At 43.5% G+C, this 22061-nt stretch overlaps 1 long non-coding RNA gene and 1 pseudogene across 2 annotated transcripts; both read left to right on the top strand.

The window, feature by feature from the left end:
* The first annotated feature begins 2499 nt into the window (after positions 1-2499).
* LOC104428651 lies at positions 2500-3705 on the top strand. 2 transcript variants are annotated; one of them, XR_722151.3, is made up of 3 exons: positions 2500-2644; positions 2760-2923; positions 3660-3705. It is a non-coding gene; the product is annotated as an uncharacterized LOC104428651 (long non-coding RNA). The 2 variants fall into 2 exon arrangements; XR_722146.3 differs by lacking the exon at positions 3660-3705 and having other exon boundaries at positions 2760-3022.
* A 3632-nt stretch (positions 3706-7337) lies between these two features.
* On the top strand, positions 7338-11016 carry LOC120296120 (annotated as a pseudogene).
* Positions 11017-22061: the final 11045 nt, after the last annotated feature.

Genomic DNA, 22061 nt, shown 5'->3' with positions numbered 1-22061 from the left:
CTCATCGGAACTCCGGCGAGGCTCGGGTGATAACCGGACCTGCAACAAAAAAAGGGGAGGCAGCAGGTGTAACATCCCGGGCCCCACTGTGTAATATTGTCTGCTTTGGGTCACCCGCCCTGGCGTGGACGAACCGCCATCTCAGCCACGGTCTTTTCCCTCACGGCTTTAAAACGCGTTACACAGTTAGAGGGACCCAAACCTTATAAGCTAACCAAGACATTCCTCCCTAGGCGATGTGGGACAAGAGATGAGGTTATTACACTCTCCACCTCTTAACAGAATAGCGTCCTCACTATGGCCCCACGGGCATCAGAATAGCATTTGAGCTGTGGTCTCACACGCGGTTGGGAGTCGGCTCTAATACCACTTGTAACATCCCGGGCCCCACTGTGTAATATTGTCCGCTTTAGGTCATCCGCCCTGGTGCGGACGAACCGTCATCCCAGCCACGGTCTTTTCCCTCACGGCTTTAAAACGCGTGTGTAATATTGTCCGCTTTAGGTCACCTGCCCTGGCGCGGATGAACCGCCATCCTAGTCACGGTCTTTTTCCTCACGGCATTAAAACGCGTTACACAGATTAGAGGAACCAAGCCTTATAAGCTAACCAAGACCTCCCTCCCTAGGCGATGTGGGACAAGAGAAGAGGCTGTCACACTCTCCACTTCTTAACAGAATATTGTCCTCGTTGTGGCCCCACGGGCGGTTAGAACAGCATTCGAGCTATGGTCTCACAAGCGGTCGGGAGTCGGCTCTGATACCACTTGTAACATCTTGGGCCTCACTGTGTAATATTGTCCGCTTTGGGTTAGCCGCCCTGGCGTGGACGAACCACCATCTCAGCCACGGTCTTTTCCCTCACGGTTTTAAAATGCATTACACAGATTAGAGGTACCAAGCCTTATAAGCTAACCAAAACCTCCCTCCCTAGGCGATGTGGGACAAGAGAAGAGGCTGTCACAACAAGTGGCTCTGTTCGGGCGTGCAGCAGCAAGCAGAGGAGCAGCAATGTCGGGCGCAGGGCTGTGGCGTGAGCGGAGCGGGTTGCGGCTTGACGGAGCTTCTGGTCGGCGTCGGGACTCTGGTGAAGGTAGGCGGTGGCGCGGCGAGCGTCGGCGGATGGCGAGTGGAGCAGTGAGGTGAGCTGCGGGCGTCGGGCGCGCAGTAGCTCGGACCACCGGCGATGGGTGTCGTGGGCAGAGGATTCCAGGTGCGGGCATCGGCTGAGTGGAGTAGGGGTGTCGGTGCTCAAGCAGAGGTGCCGAATTCTGGTGTTGCTGCAGTCGGTCGATCGATGTTACTTGGTTGTAGCGCTCAAAGGGGGGAATTGCCTGGATCGGCGTCGGGCCATGGGTGTCGCTGGCGATGGGCACGTCGGAGGCAGAGTAGCGTAGGAGGTCTGGGCGTTGTAGCGGTGTCACTCGGGTCTTCGTGGCGGTGTGGAGTCGGCGGCTTGATCGGCGAGGAGGGCTGGTGCGAGCAGCAGGCGGCAGGCTCGCGGGATTGCAGCGGAGGTGGCGCGGAGAGATCGGTAGCGCAGGAGCTCGGTCTGGGCAGCAGCGACCGAACCAGCGAGGAAGAAGAACAGTGTTCTTCTTTCCTCCCCTTTTTAAAATTTTTCTCTCACCTGACACTCTCACACACTCTGTCGAACCCTCCCCCACTCTCACCTTTTTTGACTTTCCTCTCACAAAAACTCTATTCCCTTTTGTGAATGCTTCGAAAACTCATCCCAAAAGTCCCCCGTTAAACCTCACCATAGTTTGCCAAATTCTCTCGCCATGAAAACTCACGAACACTTTTTGCTAATTTCTTCAGCCCCTCCCTCATGCTCGGTTCTGAAGCCTCGCATTTTATAGTGGAAAAACTCAAAGTTGTTGAAGATTTGCAAATATTCACTCAACCATCCAACAATAAAAAGGGCTCCAAAATCACACAACTACTAAATTTTTTAAATTTTGAAACGAAGATATGCGTTCAACAAGAAAAATGCTTCATTATTCAATTTTTTTTTTGAAACCTCCCTCCACAAACTCAAATGTTTTATTTTATTTATTATCCTCTATTTTTTAAAATAAATTAAATAATAAATAAATAAAATAAGTTTGATCCTAAATTAGGTGTCAACAGTTGTACTTCAATGCAGCTTCACATGCAACTTCAGAAATATAATCTTAAATGAGCAATAGAGATATGGCGAAAAAAATAAAATAAAAATATGGTAGAATAGAAGTTCTGCAACTATGGGCTAAACTGCAATTCATTGCAAAACTGATGGATCGCCCTGACAAAAAAGAAAATCTGATAGTTGAGATTGACTTGAGAATTGATCACTTTTTGTTCCTTAACCCCAAAAGAAAGGTGAAAGAAGACCCACCGAGAATCATATCATGTCCAGATCAAGTCAAATGGTGCTATCGACTTTGATTTTAAATGAGTTTGTAGAAATGAGATATCGTAAATCTTCTAGAATAAATGAGATCGTGTTTCATTCGACATTGTTTCAGGGACTCCGGCCTACCATCCCAAAGCACACTCACCCAAAGCTTGGTGAGCTACTGCAGAGTTGCTGGCAGGGGAATGCTAAGATGAGACCCGACTTTGTTGATATAATCACAATCCTGCAGCAAATAGCAAAGGAGGTGAGTCATCATTGCTCACGCAAGCCAATTCCATGTCCATTAAAATTAAGTTCTTCACTAAAACTAAGTTCAAATTCTATTAAGTTTGACTTTACGGACGTTGCATGTGAAACAGGTTGCAGAAGAGGGGGAGGATCGGCGCAAGGAGAAGCCCGGCAAATTCCTATCTGTCCTCCGGAGAGGACATCATTGAATCGCCAGGAGCAGAGTCAAGTAGGCTTTTATTTTCTTCAGCATGAAAAGATCTGTACAGTTCCCGTAGCTGAAAGTGAACACGCAGTATGTATCAATGCTTCTCCTTGCATTTGATTGATTCGTAATGTAGTTAATCATCACTTAAATCTTTCAATGGCGAATGACTTACTGCCCTCCACCAAACCCCGTCACTTTTGCTCCTCCATACCTTCAAATTCGATATTCGTTGCGACTAATGGATCGTAAAGTGGGTGCGACTGAGAAAGCGCCATGGATCTGGAGGCCTTTCGATGGTAGATTTGAAGCGCAAAAATAATTTTCCTGTCTTTACATAGTCATTTAGAAGGAGAAACTTATGAAACAAGTTAAAAGAGAAGATATAGCGGACTGAGTTATATATATAGCTCAAATAATCCCGTCTTTAGATAGTCATCTAGAAGGATAAATTTATGAATGAAATTAAAATAGAATATACAGTGGACTGACTCATATTTATAACTCAAATGATCCCGTACTCATCATGAAAAATGCATTTTGATTCATCTGATTTTTTCGGGAAAATTCATTAATAATTATTGTATGCGATCCCTGCCAAAATGCGAGGGAAGAACTTATATTCCCCATGGTATTTATTTACATTGTAAAGCAAATCAAAGCATTCTTCAACCAAACAAAACTTCAAATTCGTGTCAGCTAGGTGGATAAAAATCTGTGTCATATAGGCGGATAAAATTATATAAAATAGGGGAATCGTAGAAGTGATCTTTTCTACGCAAAGTTTTCACTTGCACATGTGTCTTACCATGTTCAACACGTGCAGGGAAAGGGGCGCGAAAGACGTCTAAGTACATAGTAATGAGATGGTATATCTGAAAAGAAAGGAGTGAGGGGTCAGAGGACACACGTGTCCAACTAGGGTTTGGTTGACAGCGTCTACGTCACGAAATGTCCATGCCGTCCATTGGTAGTCTAAGTGAGAGCCACCGATTATAATACATGGAAAACAACTCATCGACATTCCCTTTTTGTCCTTATCCATCTGCTATCTCTTTCTCTTGCCTTTTTGTCTCTAGTCTACCGAGGTTGGGCTCGAAACTGTGAATGCTTGAGTCCCCAACGACTAGGATGAGTTCTTCAACGCTAGGCCCGATTGTATAGAGGTCAAGCCCAAGTCCATCAAGGTTGAGCTCTTTATCCCAATACTCATGCTTGAGTCCCCGACGCCTCAGCTTGAAACCCTAGTGCCTTGTGTCGAGCTTCCCTGTGCTTGAGCTCGACCAAAATCTTGGGTTTGTCCTTGATGGACTCAGATGTTGATAGCACGGTTCCTAGCACGGTTGCTGAGGTCTCGAGCAGGCCTCAATAGACTTATGCTTGGGTGCATGAAAAAAAAGTATTTTATGACTTATTTTTTAAGTAATCTAAATATCGAAAAATGATAAAATAGTGTTTTTTTTTTTAAACAAACGAAGTCTAAAAAATATTGTATGATAGTGAGTGTGTAAAAGTAAAAAGAAAGAAAAAAAATGAGAAAAAAGAAAAGAAAAAGAAAATATCAAAAAGAGATCGAGAAATAAATCAACGTGATTTTCCACATCCTGAAAATCAAGGGAGATTGGGAAATAAATCAAAGTAATCTTCTCATATCTATAAAGTTACGAGAAATTCGGAGATAAATCTACGTAATTTCCATATCGTACAATTTTAATTGGGATTGCATTTGCTCCTATAAATAGGGGTCCTCCTCAACGGAGGAGAATATACAAAAGCAAGAATATAACAGCAGCGTAGGGGAAGAAACAGAGAGTTATTTTTGAGTGAGCTAGAAGTTTAGATCCACAAATTGATAGATCTACGATAGATCTACCATTGGAAGTTTGAATTGAGTGAGCTAGAAGTTTAGATCCACAAATTGAAGACATCGAGAGATCTACCATTGGAAGTTTGAAATAGTCAGTTTGAATTGAGTGAGCTAGAAGTTTAGATCCACAAATTGAAGACAGCCAGAGATTTATCATTGGAAGTGACTACGGTCCCGTGGTTTTTCCCTTCACCTTGGAGGGAAGTGGCTACGGTCCCGTGGTTTTTCCCTTCACCGTGGAGGGTTTCCTATGTTAAAAATTCTGGTATTATTCACCATCCATCTTTAATGCTTTCATTTAATATTTTATCCTATTTAATTTTCATAGAAATAGTAGCGGAAAAAAATTATCTGGGCCTTTGTCACAAATATTCTTTTCTTTTTCCCAACAAAGAGAGAGGAGAGAGAAAAGTGAGGAGAAAGGAGAGAGAAAAGTGGCAAGAAATTAGCCTGACAACGTGGGCCCATGTTGGACACGCTGGCGTAATTTAAGGTGCCTTCTTATTTGTCACGTTGGAGCACCAGACTAGCCAGTATTTTATCATACACAAAGGAGAAGGAAAACATGGAGTGACAAAGGGTCAAAGGACACACGTGTTCGACTAGGGTTTGGTTGATCCTAGAATTTATACCTCCGAAATGACAACATCGGTCATTGAGCACAATTTAAGTCCAAAGTCACACTTATAATAGTGAAAATGACATGAATGATTTTGAAAGTTGATTTAATAAGTAATGTAATCTCTAAAATTTTAATTTATTTAATATGATCTTTAAATTTTAGCTTAATGTATAATATGGTCTTCAATTTTAATTTATTTATAATGATATTTGGTCTTTTGGCACATATTCAATATAAATTATATTGCCTATGTACAAAAAAGTTCAGGAGGACTATATTATCTATTGCATATATACTGAAAAATTCATATATTACATTTAACAAATTAAAAGTTCATATTGTATATGTACCAAAAGTCAATATACTATATTAAATAAATTAAGAATTTAGAAATTACATTAAATATTATGATAAAATTTAGAGATTATATCAAATAATTAAAGTTTATGAATCATATTAATTAGATCATTATTCCGTTATAATATATCGAAAACAACTCACCCACATTCTTCTTTTTTGTCCTCGTCTGTCCTCCATCCCTCTCTCTCTCTCTCTCTCTCCCTTCTGTCTCAATCGATAGCAAACGAATGTCCAAGTCCTCGTCGGCCTATTCTCCCATCCACCTGCTCCCTCCCAAGTCCACTGCGGCCGACAACTTCAATGCAAGGATTTTCGCTCAGTCCCATTAAAGAAAGCGTGACAAGATTATTAATGGAGGAAGAGCAGGCGCGATTTATATTGCTGAAAAATTTATTTTGAATCGCTATAAAATATTGACAAAGAAAAAGGAGAAAAAGCCACTAAAAAATTATAACTATAATCACAGACCAAGAAAACTCTAAATTATGCTTATTATAATACGTTTACCCTCAACTTTTTCTTACGATATCAAATACCTCAAACTCTTGTCACAAATTTACTCTCTAATTTTTTGGGCTAGAACAATGCCATTTTTTTATTTCATTTAAGCTGCGTGAACACCATATCAAAACTATTTTCTTTCCAACGATTTTCATTAGTAGAACATAAAGTAAATATGTTATGTAGTTAAAAGTTAGGGATTTTTATCGTCATAGAAAAAAATTAGAATGAATGTATTAGATTGAATATAATTTGGGGATTTTGGAGGGTTATGAGAAATTCATGATGTAAAACGATATTCTTAGGGACATCGCATGTCCCTTATTATGTACGATAAGATTTTCATTCATTCAGTAGCCAACTCTTAAGACTTATAATCGAACATTTTGTCTTTTACTTTTGCAATTAATGATATCAAGCTGCATATTGTTTATGGGTAAATTGTGTTAAAATATTTGATAAACATAATTTTAAATAACGACACCTATATAATCATGGATACATATGATTTTTGCACTATAAATCGATACCCTTTTATTTTGCACGCATAATATAAATATGTATATATATTTCCCTTTCGAAACTATCCTCCCATATTTCTTTCCCTTCTTCGATATCGCGTTTTGAATATCAAAACTTCGCAATTGCTACCGAATTTTTCGGGAGAGTGGCAGTCCGGTAATTTCCATCCTGTACGAAGGGCATTTGGGAAACCCTGGGCATGCAGACGATGGAACACGAAAGTGAATTTCGATTTCCAACGGAATCCCGGGGCGCTCTGCTCTGCTTCCTCTTTCGACCTTCGCTGCCCATTTTCAACGGAATCCCAGAGCGCCCTGCTCTGTTTCCTCCCTCCTCTCGCCATTTATACATCCTCTGCTTCGGCGGCCAGCTGCACTCTCTCTCTCACATCTCCATCTTCACAGTGCAACCGCGTTTTCTTCACTGCACGCGCCTCTCACACACCTTCAAAGCTTGTTCTGTTTTCTCTGTTTCTTGCCTTTCCTAATCTATTCTTCACTGACCCACTGATCCATGGAGTTACTGCGAAGATCCTGACGACCGCCTTCGAAACCCCCGACCTCGAGCTCGGTCTCAGTGGTCCCGGCTTATTACCAGGTGATTCCGAGAGCCACAGGAGCGACGGTTCGAGAATGCGGAGAGAACTCAGCATTGGGTCCGAGAAGGGGAGCGAGGAGAAAGCTCCTGCCGAGGGTTCGGGCCGCGCGCCGGATGACCCGCCGTCGCGGCAGGCCTCCGGCGACGTGTCGCTGGACGTGGAACTGGAGATGGAGGAGCTGCGCGGCGGCGACGGTTCGCGAATGCTGAGAGAACTCAGCATTGGGTCCGAGAAGGGAAGCGAGGAGAAAGCTCCTGCCGAGGGTTCGGGCCGCGCGCCGGATGACCCGCCGTCGCGGCAGGCCTCCGGCGACGTGTCGCTGGACGTGGAACTGGAGATGGAGGAGCTGCCCGGCAGCGACGGTTCGAGAATGCTGAGAGACCCCAGCATTGGGTCCGAGAAGGGGAGCGAGGAAAAAGCTCCTCCCGAGGGTTCGGGCCGCGCGCTGGATGACCGGCCGTCGCCGCTGATCGGGCGGTCCCTACACCAGCAGTGGACCTCCGGCGACTTGTCGCTGGACGTGGGACTGGAGATTGAGGAGCTGCGCGGCAGCGACGGTTCGAGAATGCTGAGAGACCCCAGCATTGGGTCCGAAGGGGAGCGAGGAAAAAGCTCCTGCCGAGGGTTCGGGCCGCGCGCTGGATAACCGGCCGTCGCCGCTGATCGGGCGGTCCCTACACCAGCAGTGGACCTCCCGCGACTTGTCGCTGGACGTGGAACTGGAGATTGAGGAGCTACACGGCAGCGACGGTTCGCCGCCGGCGCCACGGCCGCAGAGGCAGAGCCAGGATGGCTCGAGAGTGTCCTGCCAGCCGCCCATCTCGACAGAGGCTGGGCCAGGTGTGCCGCAGAGGCGGCAAGAAGGTTCGCCGAGCAGTGGGGGAGATGGAAACTCTGCAGGCAACAGAGAAGAGGAGGTCATGAAAAGGACGTCGAGCGCGACTTCCCATCGGAAATCACGCCTGCTCTTTACAAAAACCCGGTCGCGGCTGGCGGACCCGCCGGAGGAGCCCCAACAGAGATCGGGTCACATTCCGCGGTCTGGAATGTTGGGGAGGGCAGGGGATGAGGACGAGGACGAGGACGACATCTTCTTGGAAGAAGACCTACCAGAGGAGCTCAGGAAAACCCCGTTCGGTGCCATGGCTCTGTTACAGTGGGTGAGTTTGGTCTTGATCGTTGGTGCTTTAGTTTGTACTCTTGCGATTCCTGCATCGAAGCATAAGGATTTGTGGAAGTTCAAACTGTGGAAGTGGGAGGTCCTGGTCCTGGTCTTGATTTGTGGGAGGTTGGTCTCTGGGTGGATGTTTCGATTAGCTGTGTTCTTCATGGAGAGGAACTTTCTGTTGCGAAAACGGGTTCTGTATTTCTTCTACAGCTATCGAAACGCAGTGCAGAACTGCCTGTGGTTGGGATTGGTCTCGATTGCTTGGCGTGCTCTGTTCGACAATAACAGTGACGTGTTGAGGTACGTCACCAAGGTGCTGCTGTGCTGTTTGGTGGGGGCTCTACCGTGGTTGATCATGACACTGATCATCAAGGTGCTGGCATCGTCGTTCCATGTGAGGACCTACTTTGAACGGATCCAGAAGTCTCTGTTCAATCAGTACGTGATCGAGAAGTTGTCAGGTCCGCCTGTGATTGAAATTCGGAGGAGACAGGAAGAGGAGAACATTGCAGGTGATCTTCAGACTTTACAGGAAGCAAGCGTGACGGTGCCGCCAGAATTAAGGGCGGCGGCTTTTCCAACTGAAAGTGGTATGGTAGTTGGGAGCGGAGGGCTTCAGAGAAGTCCCCGAGTGAAGAACACGAAGCTCTCTCAAGGGCTGTCGGGAAACAGCGAGGGAGGGATCACAATAGAGCACTTGTACAAGCTGAATCCCAAGAATGTGTCTGCCTGGAATATGAAAAGATTGATTAATATGGTGCGGCATGGATTTCACTCCACATTGGATGAGCGGATACAGGATTCTACTGAAGAGGATGAGTCGGCAACAATGATCAGGAGTGAAAACGAAGCCAAAGCTGCAGCTAGGAAGATCTTTCGAAATGTGGCTAAGCCTAATTCAAAGTAAGATCATAGTTCTTCACCTCCTGTTTTGAGCTTTTGACATAATCCTTGAATGAGTCAATTGCTTCCTGATCGGATCTCTTTCCGATTAACTGTCGCACTATGTTCGGTCGATATTATCTGGTTTTATGATGGAAATTGTCCAAAGTCAGTTATATATTTTATTGTTGTTGCTAGGTTTATCTACTTGGAAGATCTGAAGCGGTTCATGAAGGACGATGAAGCCTTGAATACGATGAGTCTCTTGAAGGAGCCGATGAATGCAAGAGAATCAGCAAGTCGTGCCTGAAGAACTGGCTGGTGAGTGGAATTCTGTTAAATTAGGTCCTTAGACATCCTCGTTCATACCTTTTTGTCTTTAATGCTAATCAAATTAACCAAATCGTTTTAGGTCAATGCTTTCAGGGGGAGGAGAGCACTTGCCTTGACCTTAAATGACACCAAGACTGCAGTCAACAAGCTGCGTCACGTGGTCAACGTCATAGTCGGTATCGTCATATTGATCATCTGGGTTTTCATCCTGGGAGAACCAACAATGGAGTCCCTGTTCTTTCTCGGTTCTCAGCTCGTCCCCTTGGCATTTCTTTTCGGGTACACCTGCAAGACCATATTTGAGGCGACTCTCTTCTTGTTCGTGAAGCATCCGTATGGTGTGGGCGACAGGTGCAAGATCGATGGAGTCGAGGTAGATATTGATATCATGTGTCGACCAGTATATTCACTGCTGTATTTGCTTTGGCTTGTATCTACTTCATGGTCTCTTTTGTTATTCATCGCTCATTCATATGCTGTATCCTTTTTAGATGGTTGTGGAAGAGATAAACATCCTGACGACCGTGTTTCTGAGGGATGACGTTCAAAAGATTGTATATCCAAACAGCACTCTTGCAATAAAGGACATCCACAACTATTATCGGAGCCCTGACATGGGAGACGAGGTCAAATTCTGTGTGCACATATCTACCCCTGCAGAGAAGATTGCTGCCATGAAGCACAGGATAACCGGGCAAGTGAAAAGAGCTAAATTTTCTCGAATTTTGTTCAGTTTTCTGAGTCTCTTGAAGCATTTTTTCTGAGGAATGATTGCTGCCGTAGATATCTATTAGGAAAAGTAGGAAAAGTAGAGACCTGTAATGTGTTTCAAGTCAATCTGTGATAAGAAACAAGATTAATCGCGGGTGTCTGGGACCATGTTAAAATTCCGGGCTCTCTCCCTTGAATATTGTCAGTCTGTTTTTGTTCCCTCTGCATCGACATATAGATAATTAAGAAATAATCTGGTTTTTGTTCCCTCTGCATCGACGTATAGATAATTAAGAAATAATCTGGATTTGTTCTTTGCTGTTCTACCGATTGCAGTTACATCGACAGCAAGAAAGAGCACTGGCATTCCTCGCTGATCATAATGAAGGAAATAGAAGAGCTGAACAGCGTGAGGATTGTCGTGGGGCTGTCCCACACTATGAATCACCAGGATATGGACGAGAGGTTTATGAGGCGATCCCTCTTGGTTGAGGAGATAGTCAAGATGTTAAGAGAGCTTGACATCCAATACCGCCTGCTACCGCTTGACATCAACATCCGCGCAATGCCTGCCTCGAGCTCCACGCGGGTTCCTCCAGCATGGGAAAACGCTGGCTGAGTTGCTCAGCTGGTCCAACAAAGAGCTGCATTAACCGATGGTAGATAGGCAGTTGGCATTCCACGGCAGCAGTCCTATGGGCTATCCTTCTATTCAGCTGAATATCCAACAACTGGGATGAAAAAAGACATTGATCCTTAAATCTTGAATCGTTAAGTTTAGCTCTTATACAAGAAATTTTCATGTCTTACTCTTGTTTATTGTTATTATCTGAATGTAATTCACTAGTGGGCATCATACATATTTATCTCAAATGTTAATAAGAAATGTCATGCTCTGGGAAAGTTGCAACCTTGCTGTCGTAGGGATCTTTTTGTTGTAGGAAACTCCAAATGTCCACATTGTGTTTTCTTACTCTTTTCTAGTTGTTAAGCCATGGTGCTTCTTTTATGAGAGAAAGGTTATTGTCACAACCTTCCCAACGGTGAATTACTCAAAGAAGCTATTGGATTACTAAGTCCGAAGACTTGGCACGGACCCTCCCAAGTCCTACCAATCGCGACTTGATACTAAGAAATTAACTCATTTAAACATGTAATTATACTCAATTTCGAGCCGCTACTAATCAATTAAGGTTGGTTAGAAACCAAGTATGGGAGAATACTTTACTTTTGCGAACTAGAGATTCAATAGGTCCGGGAACATGGTTATGTTAGAAAAATCTTACAGCCTTTCGGTATATTGTCATTTTAATTTTTTAAAATAGTTTGCAAGCAGTGTTGATTAATTTTAACCTAACCTACTAACATGCAAATGGTTGGTCATGCGGGTGCATAATCAATTCCACCAACTGAAGTGATAAATAATAAAATTTATAAACTACAACTTGATTAAGGTCCACTCTCTAAAGAAAAAAACTTACGAAAATGCTAATGAAAATGTATGTCTTAAACATGATTTCTAAATGACATGACACCTAATTTTTCTTTTTCTTTTTTTTAATTTTTTTAAGTATATGCAATCTTAATCTAAATTTGATATGCATTAGTTTTACTTTAATGACATATGAGATGCAATTCATGTGACATAATTTAAATCATTACAATATGTGTGCAATCTAATTTACATAACCCTAAATATGCATGTGCTATATGATATGGGATGTATGGCGTGGTAATTCTATATGCATGTTTTATTTATTTATTATTTTTTAATGATTATTTATTACACATATGCAACTTTGCACTAACAATGATGACATGAAATGGGATTAATTATGAACTAACCTATTAACTAAATAAATGATTTTTGTGTTTTTTTTAAAGACTTAATAATTCTTATTAAAAAATAACATAATGATGCAATACTAATCTTTGGCTTTTTTTATTAAAAAAAACAACTACACAACGGGAATATTAAAGCATTAACATACGACCCACTAATTAAAGCACAACATATGGTGTGCACATTATGAAATCTATATAACCTAAATAACATTTTTTGTTCTTTTGGTTTAATTAAAAGAAAATTATCCTAATTCTATATGAATCTTAAAAATTAAAATGCGTTGCTTTAAACATGAGATATGTATGGACTTAAATATCTAAGTTCTATAATGCATGATATATGATGAGCAAATAACGATAACACGCCAAAATAAAAAAATCCATCCATGTAAATTAATGGCATATTATTTTAATATGAATTAATGATGCAAAGCAATTCATGAATTTTGCCATAAAAAGTCGAAATAATAAAAAAATCTAAACCGACGTCTCGCGGCTCAATATTTTGATTATCATGACTTAATATGACCAATTTCCTAAATCGGGTAATGATAATAAATAAGAATAAATGAAGTTAGAATAAAAAGAAAACTATGAGTCCAAATACTCAAAATAAACTTAATCTAAAAATCTACCTAGTTTAGCTCACGGTTAACTTGAGGAATGGGGAAGAAACAGTGGTGGCCGAGCTACGATGGTGGTTCGGTAATGGGTTGACACTCGAAATAGGGGCTGCTCGTCGGAACTCCGGCGAGGCTCGGGTGATAACCGGACCTGCAACAAAAAAAGGGGAGGCAGCAGGTGTAACATCCCGGGCCCCACTGTGTAATATTGTCCGCTTTGGGTCACCCGTCCTGACATGGACGAATTGCCATCTCAGCCACGATCTTTTCCCTCACGGCTTAAAAACGCGTTACACAGTTAGAGGGACCCAAACCTTAAAAGCTAACCAAGACCTTCCTCCCTAGGCGATGTGGGACAAGAGATGAGGTTATTACACTCTCCACCTCTTAACAGAATAGCGTCCTCGCTATGGCCCCACGAGCATCAGAACAACATTCGAGCTGTGGTCCCACATGCGGTTGGGAGTTGGCTCTGATACCACTTGTAACATCCCGAGCCCCACTGTATAATATTGTCCGCTTTAGGTCATCCGCCCTGGCGCAGACAAACCGCCATCCCAGCCACGGTCTTTTCCCTCACGGCTTTAAAACGCGTGTGTAATATTGTCCGCTTTAGGTCACCCGCCCAGCGCGGACGAACCGCCATCCCGGTCACGGTCTTTTCCCTCGCGGCTTTAAAATGCGTTACACAGTTAGAGGGACCCAAACCTTATAAGCTAACCAAGACCTTCCTCCCTAGGCGATGTGGGACAAGAGATGAGGTTATTACACTCTCCACCTCTTAACAGAATAGCGTCCTCGCTATGGCCCCACGGGCATCAGAACAACATTCGAGCTGTGGTCCCACACGCGGTTGGGAGTCGGCTCTGATACCACTTGTAACATCCCGGGCCCCACGGTGTAATATTGTCCGCTTTAGGTCATCCGCCCTGGCGCAGACGAACCACCATCCCAGCCACGGTCTTTTCCCTCACGGCTTTAAAACGCGTGTGTAATATTGTCCGCTTTAGGTCACCCGCCCTGGCGCGGACGAACCGCCATCCCAGTCACGGTCTTTTCCCTCTCGGCTTTAAAATGCGTTACACAGTTAGAGGGACCCAAACCTTATAAGCTAACCAAGACCTTCCTCCCTAGGCGATGTGGGACAAGAGATGAGGTTATTACACTCTCCACCTCTTAACAAAATAGCGTCCTCGCTATGGCCCCACGGGCATCAGAACAACATTCAAGCTGTGGTCCTACACGCGGTTGGGAGTCGGCTCTGATACCACTTGTAACATCCCGGGCCCCACTGTGTAATATTGTCCGCTTTAGGTCATCCACCCTAGCGCAGACGAACCGCCATCCCAGCCACGGTCTTTTCCCTTACGGCTTTTAAACGCGTGTGTAATATTGTCCGCTTTAGGTCACCTGCCTTGGTGCAGACGAACCGCCATCCCAGTCACGGTCTTTTCTCTCGCGGCTTTAAAATGCGTTACACAGTTAGAGGGACCAAAACCTTATAAGCTAACCAAGACCTTCCTCCCTAGGCGATGTGGGACAAGAGATGAGGTTATTACACTCTCCACCTCTTAACAGAATAGCGTCCTCGCTATGGCCCCACGGGCATCAGAATAGCATTTGAGCTGTGGTCTCACACGCGGTTGGGAGTCGGCTCTGATACCACTTGTAACATCCCGGGCCCCACTGTGTAATATTGTCCGCTTTAGGTCATCCGCCCTGGCGTAGACGAACCGCCATCCTAGCCACGGTCTTTTCCCTTACGGCTTTAAAACGCGTGTGTAATATTGTCCGCTTTAGGTCATCCTCCCTGGCGCAGACGAACCGCCATCCCAGCCACGGTCTTTTCCCTCACGGCTTTAAAACGCGTGTGTAATATTGTCCGCTTTAGGTCACCCACCCTGGCGCGGACGAACCGCCATCCCAGTCACGGTCTTTTCCCTCGCGGCTTTAAAATGCGTTACACAGTTAGAGAGACCCAAACCTTATAAGCTAACCAAGACCTTCCTCCCTAGGCGATGTGGGACAAGAGATGAGGTTATTACACTCTCCACCTCTTAACAGAATAGCGTCCTCGCTATGGCCCCACGGGCATCAAAACAACATTCGAGCTGTGGTCCCACACGCGGTTGGGAGTCGGCTCTGATACCACTTGTAACATCCCGGGCCCCACTGTGTAATATTGTCCGCTTTAGGTCATCCGCCCTGGCGTAGACGAACCGCCATCCCAGCCACGGTCTTTTCCCTTACGGCTTTAAAACGCGTGTGTAATATTGTCCGCTTTAGGTCACCTGCCTTGGCGCGGACGAACCGCCATCCCAGTCACGGTCTTTTCCCTCGCGGCTTTAAAATGCGTTACACAGTTAGAGGGACCCAAATCTTATAAGCTAATCAAGACCTTCCTCCTTAGGCGATGTGGGACAAGAGATGAGGTTATTACACTCTTGTAACATCTCGGGCCCCACTGTGTAATATTGTCCGCTTTGGGTCACCCGCCCTGGTGCGGACGAACCTCCATCCCAGCCACGGTCTTTTCCCTCATGGCTTTAAAATGCGTTACACAGATTAGAGGAACCAAGCCTTATAAGCTAACCAAGACCTCCCTCTCTAGGCGATGTGGGATAAGAGAAGAGGCTGTCACACTCTCCACCTCTTAACAGAACATTGTCCTCGCTGTGGCCCCACGGGCGTCAGAACATCATTCGAGCTATGGTCCCACACACGGTCGGGAGTTGGCTCTGATACCACTTGAAACATCTCGGGCCCCACTGTGTAATATTGTCCGCTTTGGGTCACCCGCCCTGGCGCGGACGAACCGCCATCTCAGCCATGGTCTTTTCCCTCACAGCTTTAAAACGCGTTACACAGATTAGAGGAACCAAGCCTTATAAGCTAACCAAAACCTCCCTCCCTAGGAGATGTGGGACAAGAGAAGAGACTGTCACAGTAGGTGGCTCTGTTCGGGCGTGCAGCAGCAAGCAGAGGAGTAGCAATGTCGGGCGCAGGGCTGTGGCGTGAGCGGAGCAGGTTGCGGCTTGACGGAGCTTCAGGTCGGCGTCGGGACTCCAGTGAAGGCAGGCGGTGGCGCGGCGAGCGTCAGCGGATGTCGAGTGGAGCAGTGAGGTGCGCTGCGAGCGTCGGCCGCGCAGTAGCTCGGACCACCGGCGATGGGCATCGCGGGCAGAGGATTCCGGGTGCGGGCGTCGGCTGAGTGGAGATAGGGGTGTTAGTGCTCAAGCAGAGGCGCCGAATTCTGGTGTTGCTGCAGTCGGTCGAGCGATGTTACTTGGTTGCAGCGCTCAAAGGGGGGAATCGCCTGGATCGGCGTCAGGCCGTGGGCGTCGCTGGTGAAGGGCACGTTGGTGGCAGAGTAGCGTAGGAGGTCTGGGCGCTGTAGCAGTGTCACTCGGGTCTTCGTGGCGGTGTGGAGTCGGCAGCTTGATCGGTGAGGAGGGCTGGTGCGAGCAGCAGGCGGCAGGCTCGCGGGATTGCAGCGGAGGTGGCGCGGAGAGACCGATAGCGCAGGAGCTCAGTCTGGGCAGCAGCGACCGAACCAGCGAGGAAGAAGAACAGTTTTCTTCTTTCCTCCCCTTTTTTTAATTTTTCTCTCACCTGACACTCTCACACACTCGTCGAACCCTCCCCCACTCTCACCTTTTTGACTTTCCTCTCGCAAAAACTCTATTCCCTTTTGTGAATGCTTGAAAACTCATCCCAAAAGTCCCCGTTAAACCTCACCATAGTTTGCCAAAGTCTCTCGCAATGAAAACTCACGAACACTTTTGCTAATTTCTTCAGCCCCTCCCTCATGCTCGGTTATGAAGCCTCGCATTTTATAGTGGAAAAACTCAAAGTTGTTGAAGATTTGCAAATATTCACTCAACCATCCAATAATAAAAAGGGCTCCAAAATCACACAACCACTAAATTTTTTAAATTTTGAAACGAAGATATGCGTTCAACAAGAAAAATGCTTCATTATTCAATTTTTTTGAAATCTTCCTCCACAAACTCAAATGTTTTATTTTATTTATTATCCTCTATTTTTTTAAAATAAATTAAATAATAAATAAATAAAATAAGTTTGATCCTAAATTAGGTGTCATGGTTGTACTTCAATGCAGCTTCACATGCAACTTCAGAAATATAATCTTAAATGAGCAATAGAGATATGGCGAAAAAAATAAAATAAAAATATGGTAGAATAGAAGTTCTGCAACTATGGACTAAACTGCAATTCATTGCAAAACTGATGGATCGCCCTGACAAAAAAAGAAAATCTTATAGTTGAGATTGACTTGAGAATTGATCACTTTTTGTTCCTTAACCCCAAAAGAAAGGTGAAAGAAGACCCACCGAGAATCATATCATGTCCAGATCAAGTCAAATGGTGCTATCGACTTTGATTTTAAATGAGTTTGTAGAAATGAGATATCGTAAATCTTCTAGAATAAATGAGATCGTGTTTAATTCGACATTGTTTCAGGGACTCCGGCCTACCATCCCAAAGCACACCCACCCAAAGCTTGGTGAGCTACTGCAGAGTTGCTGGCAGGGGAATGCTAAGATGAGACCCGACTTTGTTGATATAATCACAATCCTGCAGCAAATAGCAAAGGAGGTGAGTCATCATTGCTCCCGCAAGCCAATTCCATGTCCATTAAAATTAAGTTCTTCCCTAAAACTAAGTTCAAATTCTATTAAGTTTGACTTTACGGACGTTGCATGTGAAACAGGTTGCAGAAGAGGGGGAGGATCGGCGCAAGGAGAAGCCCGGCAAATTCCTATCTGTCCTCCGGAGAGGACATCATTGAATCGCCAGGAGCAGAGTCAAGTAGGCTTTTATTTTCTTCAGCATGAAAAGATCTGTACAGTTCCCGTAGCTGAAAGTGAACACGCAGTATGTATCAATGCTTCTCCTTGCATTTGATTGATTCGTAATATAGTTAATCATCACTTAAATCTTTCAATGGCGAATGACTTACTGCCCTCCACCAAACCCCGTCACTTTTGCTCCTCCATACCTTCAAATTCGACATTCGTTGCGACTAATGGATCGTAAAGTGGGTGCGACTGAGAAAGCGCCATGGATCTAGAGGAACCTTTTGATTCTTCTATCTTTGGCTGGTAGATTTGAAGCGCAAAAATAAATTTCCTGTCTTTACATAATCATCTAGAAGGAGAAACTTATGAAAGAAGTTAAAAGAGAATATATAGCGGACTGACTCATATATTTATAGCTTAAATAATCCTGTTTTTAGATAGTCATCTAGAAGGAGAAATTTATGAATGAAATTAAAAGAAAATATACGGTGGACTGACTTATATATTTATAGCTCAAAATGATCCCATACTCATCATGAAAAAAGAATTTTGATTCATCTAGATTTTTCAGGAAAATTCATTAATAATTATTGTATGCGATCCCTGCCAAAATGCGAGGGAAGAACTTATATTCCTCATAATTTTTCTTTACATTGTAAAGCAAATCAAAGCATTCTTCAACCACGCAAACCTTTAAATTCGTGTCGGCTAGGTGGATAAAAATTTGTGTCATATAGGCGGATAAAAATTATGTAAAATAGGGGTGGATAAAAATTTGTGTCAGATAGGCGGATAAAAATTATATAAAATAGGGGAATTGTAGAAGTGATCTTTTCTACGCAAAGTTTTCACTTGCGCACGTGTCTTACCATGTTCAACGCGCGCAGGGAAAGGGGCGTGAAAGACGTCTAAGTACATAGCGATGAGATGGTGTATCTGAAAAGAAAGGAGTGAGGGGTCAAAGGACACGCGTGTCCAACTAGGGTTTGGTTGACCGTGTCCACGTCACGAAATGCCCACGCCGTCCATTGGCAGTCTAAGTGAGAAGCCACCAATTATAACATGGAAAACAACTCATCGACATTCCCTTTTTGTCCTTATCCGTCTTCTCTCTCTTTCTCTTGCCTTTTTGTCTCTAGTCTACCAAGATTGGGCTCGAAACTATCGATGCTCAAGTCCCCCAATGACTAGGCTGAGGTCTTCAACGCTAGGCCCGATTGTATAGAGGTCAAGCCCAAGTCCATCAAGGTTGAGCTCTTTACCCCAATACTCATGCTTGAGTCCCCGACACCTCAACTTGAGACCCTAGTGCCTTGTGCCGAGCTTCCCTGTGCTTGAGCTCGAGCAGGGTCTTGGGTTTGTCCTTGATGGACTCAGAAGTGGATAGCACGGTCCCTAGCACAGTTGCTAAGGTCTCGAGCAGGCCTCAATGTACTTATGCTTGGGAACATGAAAAAATATATTTTATGACTTATTTTTTAAGTAATCTAAATATCGGAAAATGACAAAATAGTATTTTTTTTATTATTATTATAAACAAATGAAGTCTAAATTAGCATATTTGTCAATCCAACACGTAATGTGCCTATTCTAGGGATAGCATACACTGCTCAACTATGTGGATCTAACCATGTACAATGGTGTCACAACATTGATGGGAGGAGCTACACACAAAGAGGAAATATTGGCTATGTCTAGTGCTCCAACATGGCAAATAAGAAGGCATCTCAAATTGTGCCATGTGTCCAACATGGGCCAACGTTATCAAGCCAATTTCCCCCCACTTTTCTCTCTCCTCTCTCTTCTCTTTCCTAACATACTTTCTCTTCATTGGTGCGGACGAACAGCCAACCCCTTGACCTTTGTAGCGACCACCTCCTTCGGTATATTTGGGAAGACGCATGAGTGCTCGATCTACCACAAGAGCTTCCTCATTGGCCAAGCTCTTGGTGGACACAAGAGGTGCCACTACAAGGCCCCCACTCCTGCCTCCTCGGCCACCGCCGCCTATACATGAGCTTGTTAATTGATCAAAAACCGCAGCCAAATTGATGGATTAAAGCACTCAAACTAATTATCAAAACCTAGCCAACAATTAGGTCTTAATTCGGAGTTGCTAAGTAGACATATTGGTGGCCCCACCATATCCTCCTTAGCTGCCCAACCAGCCTGATCTTTGCACGTGATGGAAGACCATAATGAGTAGTGCAAGTGGACAAGAATTGGCTAGGGATAAGCTGCTGAAAGCACGGGAAAGTCGCAGCCAAATCCGCACACTCAATATCTGCAAAACTTGAAAATTCTGGCTAAGTCAAAAAGTGGGTGAATTGCTTGGTTGGTAGGCTTGACAGGAGGGCAAAAAGCCAGTCAAGAGATTGCTTAATGCAGCGGATAAAATCTATGAAGCATGCTTGTTTGAGGGATAAGAAGTAGAAGACAAGAAACACGAGAGAGAGCTCATGATCGTGCCCAAAAAACACCTTCAGAAGCAACTCCAGAAAAGCAAGAACCTAAAAATTCCAGATCAACTTTCAGAGAGAAAGGTGAAATTTTCACAAACTTGCAGCCAAAATTAGCCAAAACCTTCCACTAAAGAGTGAAACTTCACTCAAAGATCTTTCTATCCATAGGTCGCACGTCCCAAATGGAGTTCGGAAAGGTCTCCTAAAGGTCCCCGAAAACCACCCTCCTGGCGGGCCAAGAAAGTCAGAATTTTTTTTTCTATAGTGTTGAGCCCGGTTGGTCATGGGTGAGGGAAAGCGAGTGTTTTTGAGAAAATTGAAAGATAAATGAGAAAAAACTTGACTTTCACCCCAAACTAGAATAAATATATTTGATTCGGTGTTAAGTTTTCCAACAAAAGAGATCCTGAAGTCTAATTTTTGAGGTCAACAAAAACCTTCATTGTCAATTCTTGTTTCTACAGATCTCATTTCCAGTTTGAATGAGCCAATTTTCACGTGCCCCCCGAGGATAATTTCTTGGTTTCCTTGGCCAAGAAGCACTTGAAAAAGAAACTAGGAAGTAAGGTAAGTATTCTAGATGTATGTTTGTTCAAGTTTGAAAGTGTTTTAATAGCGAAAATCAAGAGGAAAACCAGTTCGGAAAACTGATTTCTAAGGCTGAAATTTTTCATAGTGTTTAAAGCCTCTTCAAGAGCTATACATGTTTGACTTGCTACTCTCATTTGCATGTGTTTTCTATCTTCATGAGTTTGATGAATGTTGTATGGGAGTACAAATGATGGTAGAGTCAACTTGATTTGGTCTTTAAATCCCCGTGTGAATTATGAGATCGTCCAAAACTTTGGCCAAAAAATCAAGCCTATTCACATTAATTTATGACTGGTCAGTGTGGACTATGCATGTGTACTTCTTGGAGAGGTTGTTTTGATGTACCCGGTTGGTCATTCTCTATGATGTTTGTTGCATTTGAAAGCTCATGTTACCTACTTTCACTAGGATGAAGTAATGTTTTCCTTAGATCTTGTATGTGATAAGTGTTGGGGCTTGAATATGGGCATGCAACCTGTTTACTTGACTTGGGTTCAAACCCAGATTTACAAAATCAGCTCAAACTTGCATATTTGAGACCGATTACAACTTAGTTCTCTTGTGTTTTAATTTATGATTTCTGTCTAATCTTGCTCCTTGCATGTGGTAGTATAATCTTGATACTTTAGTTTCGCATGAGATTGCTTATGGATTGAGTTTAAAGATCGCAAACATGGCCTGAGGAAGCTGGTTTGAGGTGATTTGATGCACACTGAGTGTTCGACGAAATGCGCAAACCAAGTTTCGATCTTGAAAAGGTCGATTTGAGCTCGGTTATTGTGATATTCATGTGCTGTGTTATGCTAACATCGATTTAAAGAATTATTATTATTAATATATATTTAAAAAATAATAAAAAAAAAGAAAATTTTGAAAATTTAAAAAAATATTTAAAAAATGTTAAATAGTATCAAATTAGGGCATAAATGACATTTATGAGATTTTCATAATTTTATAAATTCGTTGTCCTAACTTGATGCTATTTTGATATTCTATAATTATTTTTGTAAATAATCTATTTTGTGTAGATTAAAATTAATTAGAGTAATTTCATGCATATTTAAATTCACATTTTGCTCATGGGGGTCCTGTCTCAGGGCGTGATAACAAGGCCATGTAATATTATTTGCTTGACTTGTATCAGGTTTTTCTTTTCTGCATTACTTTCAAGTCATTTCAATTTCATGGATGTTATTTACCGCATCGCTTTTCAATAATCTGAGTGTAAATTTTTTTTCTAAATTATGTTAGGATTAGTCTAGAGATTAAAAAAAAAAATCTACAAAAACATTTGCATGGACACTTAGTGGTTTCATAAAG

This window comes from Eucalyptus grandis, chromosome 7 (assembly GCF_016545825.1).
Source record: "Eucalyptus grandis isolate ANBG69807.140 chromosome 7, ASM1654582v1, whole genome shotgun sequence".
NCBI lineage: Eukaryota > Viridiplantae > Streptophyta > Magnoliopsida > Myrtales > Myrtaceae > Eucalyptus > Eucalyptus grandis.
The sequence above is the reverse complement of the archived record's forward strand: the minus strand, read 5'-3'. Positions and strand labels throughout refer to the sequence as shown.